Source organism: Micropterus dolomieu, linkage group LG18 (genome assembly GCF_021292245.1).
Source record: "Micropterus dolomieu isolate WLL.071019.BEF.003 ecotype Adirondacks linkage group LG18, ASM2129224v1, whole genome shotgun sequence".
Taxonomy (NCBI): domain Eukaryota; kingdom Metazoa; phylum Chordata; class Actinopteri; order Centrarchiformes; family Centrarchidae; genus Micropterus; species Micropterus dolomieu.
The window spans coordinates 35,629,743-35,640,254 of NC_060167.1; the positions used below are offsets into that span (position 1 = coordinate 35,629,743).

The 10,512-nt window shown below is 41.0% G+C and overlaps 1 protein-coding gene across 1 annotated transcript in view; it reads left to right on the forward strand.

The window, feature by feature from the left end:
* Window positions 1-10,512, forward strand: part of plxnb1b (plexin b1b) — a 107,459-nt gene that overhangs the window by 16,354 nt on the left and 80,593 nt on the right. Inside the window, exon 2 of the mRNA XM_046075156.1 lies at window positions 9,407-9,477. The gene's annotated coding sequence lies outside the window, so the exon portion shown is untranslated. The remainder of the gene's footprint in view (window positions 1-9,406; window positions 9,478-10,512) is intronic.

Consider the following 10,512-nt stretch of genomic DNA (forward strand, 5'->3'; position numbering starts at 1 on the left):
GAAACCTCAACCTAACCCAAATCCTGAGAGCTGCAGGGGTCCTGCCGATAAAACCGGACCCCCCGGGCTGCTAGAGATGAACAGTGGACTGTTGTGGTCTCCATATATTTATATGGTGTAAATGTAGTACTGTTGCATAAAATACTTCTGGGAACACAGGAAGGCAGCAGCAGTATTTCCCCTTTCAAAGATTCGCTGGCTGAAGAAAAAAGGTAAATGTTTTTGCCAAATTAATAACTATTCTAATTCATATTATTTGTCTGCATTTCCTTTGCTTATTGCAGACATTTGGAAACAATTGGATTTGTGTTTAGTGAGAAATAAATCAGCGGTAGTTAAACAATGTGTGCAGGCTAACTCCGACAGTATCAGGATTATTGGCTGACTTGAACAAACTGTTTTGCTTTCCTAAAATCTACCCAACTTGACTTCCCTCATTTAGTTTCTCTTCATCTAGACAAAGAGCAGGGCAGTAAAGTGTGGTTTACCTCAGTGTGTTACTCAGCAGGAGCGATGATCAGGGAACGGAGCTGTAAAAGTTTTATAGCACAAACTACCATTATTGCTCTAGTTTACACATTAGACATTGTTTCCACTGGATTCGCTCAGACTGATTTTTTGTTCCTTGACTTTCAAGTTTTTTAAGAATGAGCATCATCTTCACATTGTGTACTCTTATCTTGCTTTTGTACAGGTCTGTTGTTATTTTAGGTCAGAGGCCAAACAAGAACAGAATATGTGGTATTCTTTAGTTTTGCTGTGAGTAATACTTTTATTTTTATATGACAGCTTGGAGTGAGGTTTAGAAGGATGATTTATCATTAATGCCTGTTAAGTTACACTGCATAACTTCTTTTTGTTGGATACTTTACAACCTGTCATTAGCGTTTCTGCACACCCGCATAGGGGTTTTGAGTTATTTGGGCTTACACATCTGCTCAGTTTAGGCTGGAGTTGTGCCCCCACATTATTAACTTTAAAAAGAAATTTAGAATTCTTTAATTCATCAGAAATCCCATAAACTACTAGTACTTACCTGCATGCAAAATGTAATTTCTTAGCCATGAGTATAAACGGCAGGTGTGTGGTCCTGCATCTTGACTGAATCGTCTGGTGTGTGTGTTCTTAAGATTAAAATATTAATAATCTGTTAATTCTGTTGTCAGGTCTGTGGTGTCCCAGGTTTTCTTTTTTATTTTTTTTTTTGAGGTTTGTAAATCCTCTAGTGTGCACCATGCAAAAATGAATTTAGTGATATCATATTTGTACTTTTTTGTGTCCTGGATCATTCTGAGCAACGCACATACTGAAGTCCCAATGGGATCCAGCGCTAGTGGATTTCGGCAGCAGGATTACAGTGTCAGGACCTGCCATATGCGACAACTCACTCACCTCAAAAACACACAGACTGACAGATATCGTCTCATATTTCATATCACCTCTTGGAGACGGTAGGAAACCAGTGCAACCGGTTTGAGGTGAAACAATGTAGAAAATTAAGCTCTCCATTTTCGTCAAGCTTGTCTTCTAATTTGGTTCTTTGCGTCCAAACTATCTGATGAATTAATCAGACATGTAGTTATAGCAGCCAGCATTATAAATGGGGGTTGCGATGGCAATTCGAGTTTTCAAATAAACAGCTTAGGCAAACACTTCAAACGTCTTCTGCAGAAGGAACTCACTGGGACACACACATCAGAGTATCATCCGGGTGAGCTGCAGTGTCTCAGCACATGCAGCTTTTATCCTAATCTCAGGTTCAGCACTATCTCACCACTGGAACATGTTGTCTTTCGTGTTGTTTCCGGAGGACACTCAATCTAAATCTATTGTAAGTCAATCGTGTTCTGGTACAAGTTGTAAAATAATAAGACATGACTCCCTGTCGACACATTGTAAAGCGTCATTTCACACACACTTGTCTCCCTTTGATCCATCACCTGATAAACCAGAGGTCCTCAGTGAGTCACATTAATTACACCCGTGTTTGGAGATGGGACTCCCATTGCAGGATCTAAAAATATAATACTATAAAACTCTAAATCTTCAGGAGCTGGTGCTGATTGACCTGTGCTTCAGACTGGGATGTTATATGATGAATACATTACATGACATCATCAGACCATACTGACCCTGGCCTCCCCAGGCCCTTATCGATTTCACATGTTGAGTCTGCTGCCTGATGATGATGATGATGGACAACAAACTGGTAGGGCTGGATCCGAATATTTGAATATTCAACCGTTCCGTACACATTCGATTTTCAATTTTGAGATTCGATTATTGAGGGGTTTATTTTGCGCGCCTGGCCACTATAACAACACCATGACTCGATGTACTGCGTAGTAGAGGGCAATCAAAAGACGATGGCTTCATTTAGATTTCATACTCATTAGTGTTACTGCAGGACATACTCTAATCTCTAGTGTAGTTGATTCGTGAATATTTGCTGTTCAAAACTTTCAGTGGAGTTTAATGCAGAAATAATTTTTATTGAGATGCATTCCTTTAAACCAAAAGCATTTTCATAGCTAGAGTGAACATAGCAGCTCCCGCAAGCAAGCAGTTCCGCCATTGGAGTTTATTTTTTAAAAGGAGGTTAACCCTAGTTCACACTACACGATTTTAAGCCCGATTTTGCAAGTAGCTGAGCTCGCCAGACGATGTGATCAGGGGCAAATCAGCGATCGGTCGGTGCTCGCCAATCATTACGTGTGCACTACTCAACAAAGAGGCTCGCTGACGCCTCGCAGACGCTTTGCCAACTCCGGACAGATATCTAGCTTGCTAAATATCTGGAGTCGACATCCACATCGAGCTAGTGAGAGTGGGCGGTACACACTAAAACACACGCACATCTTTTATTTCCAGATGCCGAATCTGAAAAAATTGTAGATATATTCTTTATCACAAGGATTCCCAATGCTGTAGAATTTTTCCTTTTAAAAAAACAAAAAATAACTTCTTTATTAGATTTAGAAAGAGTACAACATTTCAAGCCCAAGTTGCTTCTTCATCAGAGGAACTTGATGACCTTTGCTTTTGAAATTTGTCTAACATAAAATGAAGTCATTTCAGACTCATTTCGGACTTTTGAGGAAACTTTTTGGCTGTTTATGCATCTCTGAAATTGAGCCACTAATAGGGCTGGGCAATATAACAATAATGATAATTATCGTAATATAATTTCCTCAATAACAATATAATTAATGTTTATGTTAATAAATATATTATATAAAATTAGCACTTAAATTTTCTATTAAGATTTTTATTTTGTTGAGGAAAAGGGACTGAAAAAAGATTTACTAATCAAATTTGTTGAAAAAGATTTTATCTTAATAGTTTTGAGTGTTCTACCTCAGATTTGTTCAGTGATCCACTGTTTGGCATCAAGTGTTTTTCACATTCTGACCATAAAGAAAAGTTTAACCATATGATTAATCATCTGGTTTCTTCAATTGTCACTCAGGAGCAAAAATCAGCCTTTAAACTTGAGACAAATAATGATTTGACATATATTATTGATAATTATTGATATCGAATGATATGAAATGTTTTTATCGGGATAACATTTTTGGGCATATCGCCCAGCCCTAGCCACTAACGATTTGCAGTTACTTTCAGTTCAGTTTAGACCTGCCCCACCATTGCTTCATGTCTCTTTACTTTGCAACCTTGCCTCGGCTCATAAACAGTCTTGTATTTTTTCCATTTAGGACAGTGAGCAGCCTTATTTTCTTAGAAAATAGAAGTGGCTAATATAGCAGTGGCCTGTGTAACTGACATTTCATCAAATTTGAAATGCTGAACTCCCATGGGAGTGTTGGTGGCAGTCCTGCAGAGGCTGATTGGATGTAGTGGAAATACTGCATGTACGTGATGTGATTTTCTTCCCATAATTTGAAAGAAATTAAAATTAAACAACCATGCCTTGTAGTGAATTAGGCGGTGGCCCGGCTCTGTTTCCAAATCAGATAGATTAAGATGTAAGTCATCCATGGGTGGATTTACAGAACAGAAACAGGTTTATTTTCTTTACTTTCTATTATGCAAATAAAAATGAAAAATAATACTAGTAGTAGTAATAATTTGAAAACCTTTTTTCCTTTTATAAATGAGCTGATGTGGAAAGGGTCAGGTCTGCTGGACAGCTGGACTAAATACTGTGAGCTTCATGGATTTGGCACAGTGGCAGTGGGAGATATAGTCATTGATTGCCCCTGGGTTTCTAGTGCTGATGCATGTCCGATTTGTTATCGAACCCAATCTGAAAACAAAAGAACAAGTTCATACTTGATTCTTTGCTCTACTCTGCATAATTTTCTTCTGTTTTGCAGCACAGTTTTTGGTGCTGCAGGTGAACTTTTGTCTGGCTGCTGTTGATGATTTAAGCAAGACATCATCTTCTGCAAATTGACTTGGTGCTTGCGGGCCATACAAACCTGCTGTCTGCCGCCTGTAAATCAGATTGACTAAGAGCACCGTTGTAGTCTTTGACTTTGTGTGACAGTGCCTGACGGGCGTGGCAGGAACATAAGGTACTGAGCCTGCGGGAAGGGGGAGAATGAAAACATGAGGCAGTTAGGATAGAAGCAGGGGTTACAGCCAGAAGGAGTGCAACTCTTTCCACTGATGTCCCCTTCGTACAGGACAAGCAATTTCAACCCACATCTAAGTTCTTAACCTGCTGTCACAGGATAATCTCTTTTCATTACAGTTGAGACTCCTGTGGGCAACTGTAGTTCCGCTTAAACATACAATTGCACAAAATGGAATTAATAAGAGCAAATACAGTTTCAGTTTCAGCTTTCCAGGTGCTTTCTGTCTGTGGCCCGCCCAAACTGTCTCTCTTGAAAATATTACTCTATTGTTCCTGTCTCTTTTTAAATGAGTCAGGAAGTTGGACAAATGTTGAAACCTCAGTAACATTAAATTCTGTTCCCATTTATAACCTGTTCCCCAAAGCCAAACATTTTTCAGTGGCAGCAAGGATGTCTCCTAGCCAGGTCAGATGATGTGGGATATTTTGTTATCAGCAGCAACCTCTGGGTCTGAAAGTGAAACCATGCAGACGGAACTTCAAACTGCATTCTCTCTAACGGCCAGCTGGGGGCGAGTTCGCTGGTTGCAAAAAGAAGTCCGGTTCCTTTAGAAATAAAAATGACCCTACTTCTCAGCTGAATAATTACCTCAGTAAACACTTTCATAATGAGTTTTTGGTCTCAGTCGCTAGTTTCAAGTATTCTTCAACACAGCGTTCGTTTAGTTAGATTTGGTGTTATTTAGGGGGAAATAAACCAGAAAGCAGCGTATGCTTTAGATCCGGACTACCTTGTGATTGACATGTCGCTACCATGGCCACAAAAAGTTTAACGTTGAGCACTGGACACTCATGTTCCCCTCAGGATGAATTTTGGCCATTATTTCCATTGTTCCAATAGTAACAATGTACTCATCAAGTTAACTGTTGAGTTTTAGAAGCACAGCAACATTGCCAAAAAAGAAGGAAAGGAACATGACAAACAAAACTTATTTAGTTCCCAGATCTGAGCAGTTACTTTGCTGAGTGCAAAGTTATTATGTCATGACAAAGACTAAAAAATTAAGACTAAAGATGAAATGCCCTACAATGTTCCATTAAGGGGGAAACCGATATGAATGCAATATTTAGCTTATACTCCCAGCCTGATTTCACAGACAGTGATTCAAAGAGTCAAACGCCTAAGTGTATGGAAGGTATATTGAAGAGAACGGTGTTCTAAGCTTGCTAAACAAAAGGGGACTGAGGCATTGAATTCATTAGTTTATATACTGTGTGTATAGAGATCAGTACGTAATCAACACATTTTAAGCTCTTTTTCTTTAAGGAATGTTTGTAACATAGGGGTGTGGAAAAGAAATTATTTTTAGATGCATCGCGGTGCGGACTAGGACGATTCTGAATCGATTCACAAATGTCAATCGATTATGTAGAGGTTAATTGATAACGGAATGTTGACGGAACGAAAAAGGCGGAACTCAGATATGCGGAAAAGCAGCTCTTCTGTGGAGTGCACACAACGGAGACGTTGATCAATAAAATCAATGCGCAACTAATGTTAGTGATTTTCACCCGCGCACTGTGCAGCACGGTAGAGCTTGACAGGCGGCAGTAGGTGACGCCGGTGAAAGTGAGCGGAGCAGAGGAAAACTGAGCGCTACGTTTCAGTCTGGCAGTAAATGCACAGTGTAGGTCACAGCGTGTCCGTTTAATTAAAGTCTGTCGTTTTCCAACTGCTGGAAAAGCGAAGGCGGTTAGCGTTATCTTTCCCTTGTGCTTTTAGCGTTTTTTGGCTGTTAGTTCAAGTTCGTTTGTTATCGTTCATCCACACATCGAGTACACAGATGAACTAAAGGCCGTTTCTCAAGGCCCATGGTGGTCAATACAAGATTACAATAATCAACTTACAAGACAAGACACAAACACGAAACTTCATCAGACGAGACAAAAAAAGGAACAGATATATTAAGATGGAGTGAACATGGTTTGGCTGGAGCATTGTAAAGTGTGTAGTTCAACCCGTATCTGACTCTATATTAATAACAGCTGCATCAGAAATAAAAATGGCAGCAGCAGAGATCAGTAATAATGCTGTAATAATGCTATGCAGTGTTAGCTATATTTATATGAAGTAACATTAAATATCTGCGTTTCATTACTACCTACTTAGTTGGATTAGTACAAATACTTTGCTTTAAAAGTACCAAGTAGTCATCGATTTGAATTGTGGGACCAGTGAAGATGCACACCCCTAGTAACATAGTAAAAAACTCACTTCTAGGGTGAAAGCATAAAGCAGTGAGGATGGATAGAGAAGCATTGGTAATTTAAGTAGACAAATGAGGCGTAACTGATGACCCTGTGTGTGCTTCCCCCACCGACTTAAAAAAAAAAAAATCAATCATGGCTTATATGAGTTGGGGGAATTGGCACACATGCCAAGTGTTGTTGTCAGATTACAATGATGAGCTTATCCTTTTTGCATGCCATTGAAAACATGGTACTGCAAATGAATGAATTAGCCATAGAGACGGCATGCTGCTTGTCATGTTCACTTTGAAAACACAATTAGAGTTAATGACTTAGCTGTCGCTGGAAAGCATTCATCCTCTATCTCATTAAGGCTTAGAGATAGATGCCCAGTTTCTCATTAGTTCACTATAAAGTTAAAAGATTAATCCATGTGCTTACACTGCCAAATAGTACTTCCAAAGAAGATTTTTGATGTTTAGATTCAGTGACACATTTACTTCTTCGTCTAAGGAATTCAACCACAACATTATTTCAGTTTCGTTTTGACACCAAGGCTGTCTTTTCTGTCTTATTTCTGGTGGGATTTGTTTTCTATAATCGTAGTTCAGGTTTAATACCAGATGTGGGTTGAGGACTGAAGCAGGATGGCATCAGCCCCTGTGCCAGTGAGCATGAGAGGGCAGGGCAGAAGTTGTATTTAGACCATCTATTTATTTTCCAAGGAACAGAGAGAGAAAAAAGCTGACATTTCTGGTATTTAATTACAAAGCGGCCATGGCCAAAGGCACACTGTCAATGGTAGTTTTAAGGCCGACAGCTTAACAACCTCAGGAATGGTGGCACTTTTGGTTTTGGTGACGCTGTGTCATTTCCTCCTGTAAAGAGCTGTTTTCTTTTTGGCTTTGGGATATGTACATGTTCTAGCTCTGCGGAACGAACAAAATTAAGATGCCAGTAAAAAAAGCAACAACATTATGGTACCATCATGTGTACCAAAACTTGCATTCATTGCCAAGTCAAGGGTTTGAACTTGGACTAATTTTAGCCTCTTTTTTTGAAGTTTTGTTTTCTCACGAGAATCCTTTTTGTGACAGTTTTAGTCGCTTTGAGGGAGGTGACTTCCCCTGCTCACGCTGTGCAGTGGCAGTAATATTATTCTCTCCCATAATTAATCAGCCTCGTCAAAAGGTTCTTGTGTATTTGGAGCCATGTACAAGTTTGAGAGGACTCCTGGGTGTGATGTCCTACCATATAGAGTTTGTGGGGTGGGGGTGGGGTGCGTGGGAGGAGGAGGGGGTGGGAGGTGGGTTGATTTAGGTGACTCACTGGTTTTGGCAAGGGTTAGCAAACACGTCATGTCACCAGTTGACTCGCTGTACATTTCCCAACAATAGGATGCCTGGCTGAAATTGGCACAGTCCCTTTTCATGGCCACAAAGGGAGCCATTAAGGCTTCAGTGCATCCGGATTCAAGTCGCTTCATAACGTTGGAGAGTGCGCCTGGCTGTTGTGGTGCTGGTGCTCTTACATAAGGTTTCTTCATTTAGCCTGGCCTCAAAGGAGCTATTGGCTGAAGGACACGGCTTCACTGCTTCTAGTTTAGCAAGCTGAAAGGTTTCCAGTAACGTTTTCATAGTAAAGGTACTCCAGATAACCTATCTGTAGTCTGTTTGCTCAACCCGATGAACCATTGTGTGATACAAGTCAACTATAATCCTTGAATAGGAAACTGGGGGCAAACAAACATTAGAGCAAAGACTAGAATCCTTCCTGTCACATCAGTCGTATCAGTCTATCAATCTTGGCCACTATTCCACCAAACTGCTGCACCTTTTGGCTAGAAACCTGACTTCACACAGCTCAGCTTCAGGCCTCACCCTCACAGTCTGGGTCAAAGATAAATTGGAACAAGATAGGAGTAAGTTAGTGTCTTGCATCTGAGCCAGCTTCTCACCGGAGGGAATCGCCATAAAACAAGACCGCAGAGGTAGGAGCTGTGGGATCAGTTGGCAGAGAGCTATACAGTTTAAAACCACTTTTCTTTGTTTACAACCTTAAGGGTGGATTAGAAAAACTTCAGGTTTGACCAGACTTTCCACACCTGTGGTGAAGGACAAGCACAAAATGAGAATTTACCAGGTTTGCAAAAGCCGAGAAAGATCCGTGGCCTGTATTAGTTTCCCAATACACATTAATTTGTGTTTTTGATCTTTTAACCATTCCTGGCTGTAGCTTAGAGTATATGTTTTGAAAGTGCTACAGAAAGTTCATGTTGTGCCAGGCTCTCTTCTCTGTGGCAGCCATTTGTCTGGTATTTAAAAGGTGACTTTTGTGGTTGCTCTTGCCTCACCGTGTTCAGTGAGGTCTTTGTTGTTGTGCTGAACAATAGTTGCCTTGTATAAAGAACAGGGGCCCTCACCTGCACAGCATGAATTAAGAAGACGTGGCAGGCACTGCAAATGGTTTAAGCTCACTTTGTAGTGGATAATTTTTCAGCCACTGACTGCTATCATCAAATGATTCCACATTATGGCTCATCAATGTCCATTTGGGTTGTACTTTATGTCATGCATTTGGTTCTCTGTGGATTTCTAACTGCTTGTCTTCTTCCAGGTCTGGTCTAATCCTCTTTGGAGCCATGGAAAGGTTGGGAATGGCAGGAAAAGAGGATTGAACTTCCACAGGTTGGAATCTAAATTTCTATTTTTTCGTGCTAATGCTTTTGGAGAAATGATAGCCCTTACGTCTTTTTATTCTCATATAATTCATTACAAAGGTTTTTGTTTCTGTTTGGCCATTGTTGTGCGCCAAATAGCCAGGCATGTCTAGGGGGCGATCACTCAAGATTTTTTAAGTATTTCCTTCAATTAATCAGAATTACACAATGGTACACGGTATTTGAGTTTCCTCCTGCGGTGTCAAGTCCACTTCCCCCCAGACCGCATCCCATCACACTCAGCAGCCATTTAAAGTGTCAACGGGTGCTTCCAATTACTCCTGCCCACGCCAAACCAGAAGCTCAGGCCATGCAAACGGAGCCTTCCCCACTGCGACTTTTATCTGTTTGTTTTCATATTTCCCTTGCCTCGTTCAGCCCTCCTCCTCCCTTGTGCTTTTACTGTTTTTGCTTTCGCCAAGGATTACTTTGTTTTTCCTCCAGCTGACCTTGGTTACATAAACTAACGCCTGATCCCCCTTCCTTGATTCTCCTCCCTGTCCGAGTCCCCCTCCTCGCTGTTCCACTGCAGTGCCAGGCTATCCTCTGAGCGCTCCCACAAAGCCCAGTGTTGTGATTACATTGTGAAATTGGAGCCAGGGCTATTTATTCCCAGGCTGGGGTAGTGTGGAGGACCACGTTGGAGGATAAGCCAGAGAAGGGGAAGCCAGGAAGCTGTTGTGGTTGAATCAAGCGGATGGTGTTGGTGGATGAACTGTTTATGTCTTCTCATAACCTCTCTTTGTGGGCTGTGCTTCCAGCCAGCTGTTTCAAATAAGCAGAACGCCCTGGGTTGCTTCTCACTGTCAGCAGTTTCTTAACCATTCAACTTTGGCCATCACAGGGTGGCAGATTAGCCTAGCAGTTTGAGACACCATCCAACTATCCTTGAGCTGGAGGACCGAGGCTCAGGCCTTTAGGAAGCATTCGTCCTGCTGAAGTATCATTGAGACGGACAGCAAATCATTGCTTTTGGAGCTTGTAACAGGAATACTGTGTAGTA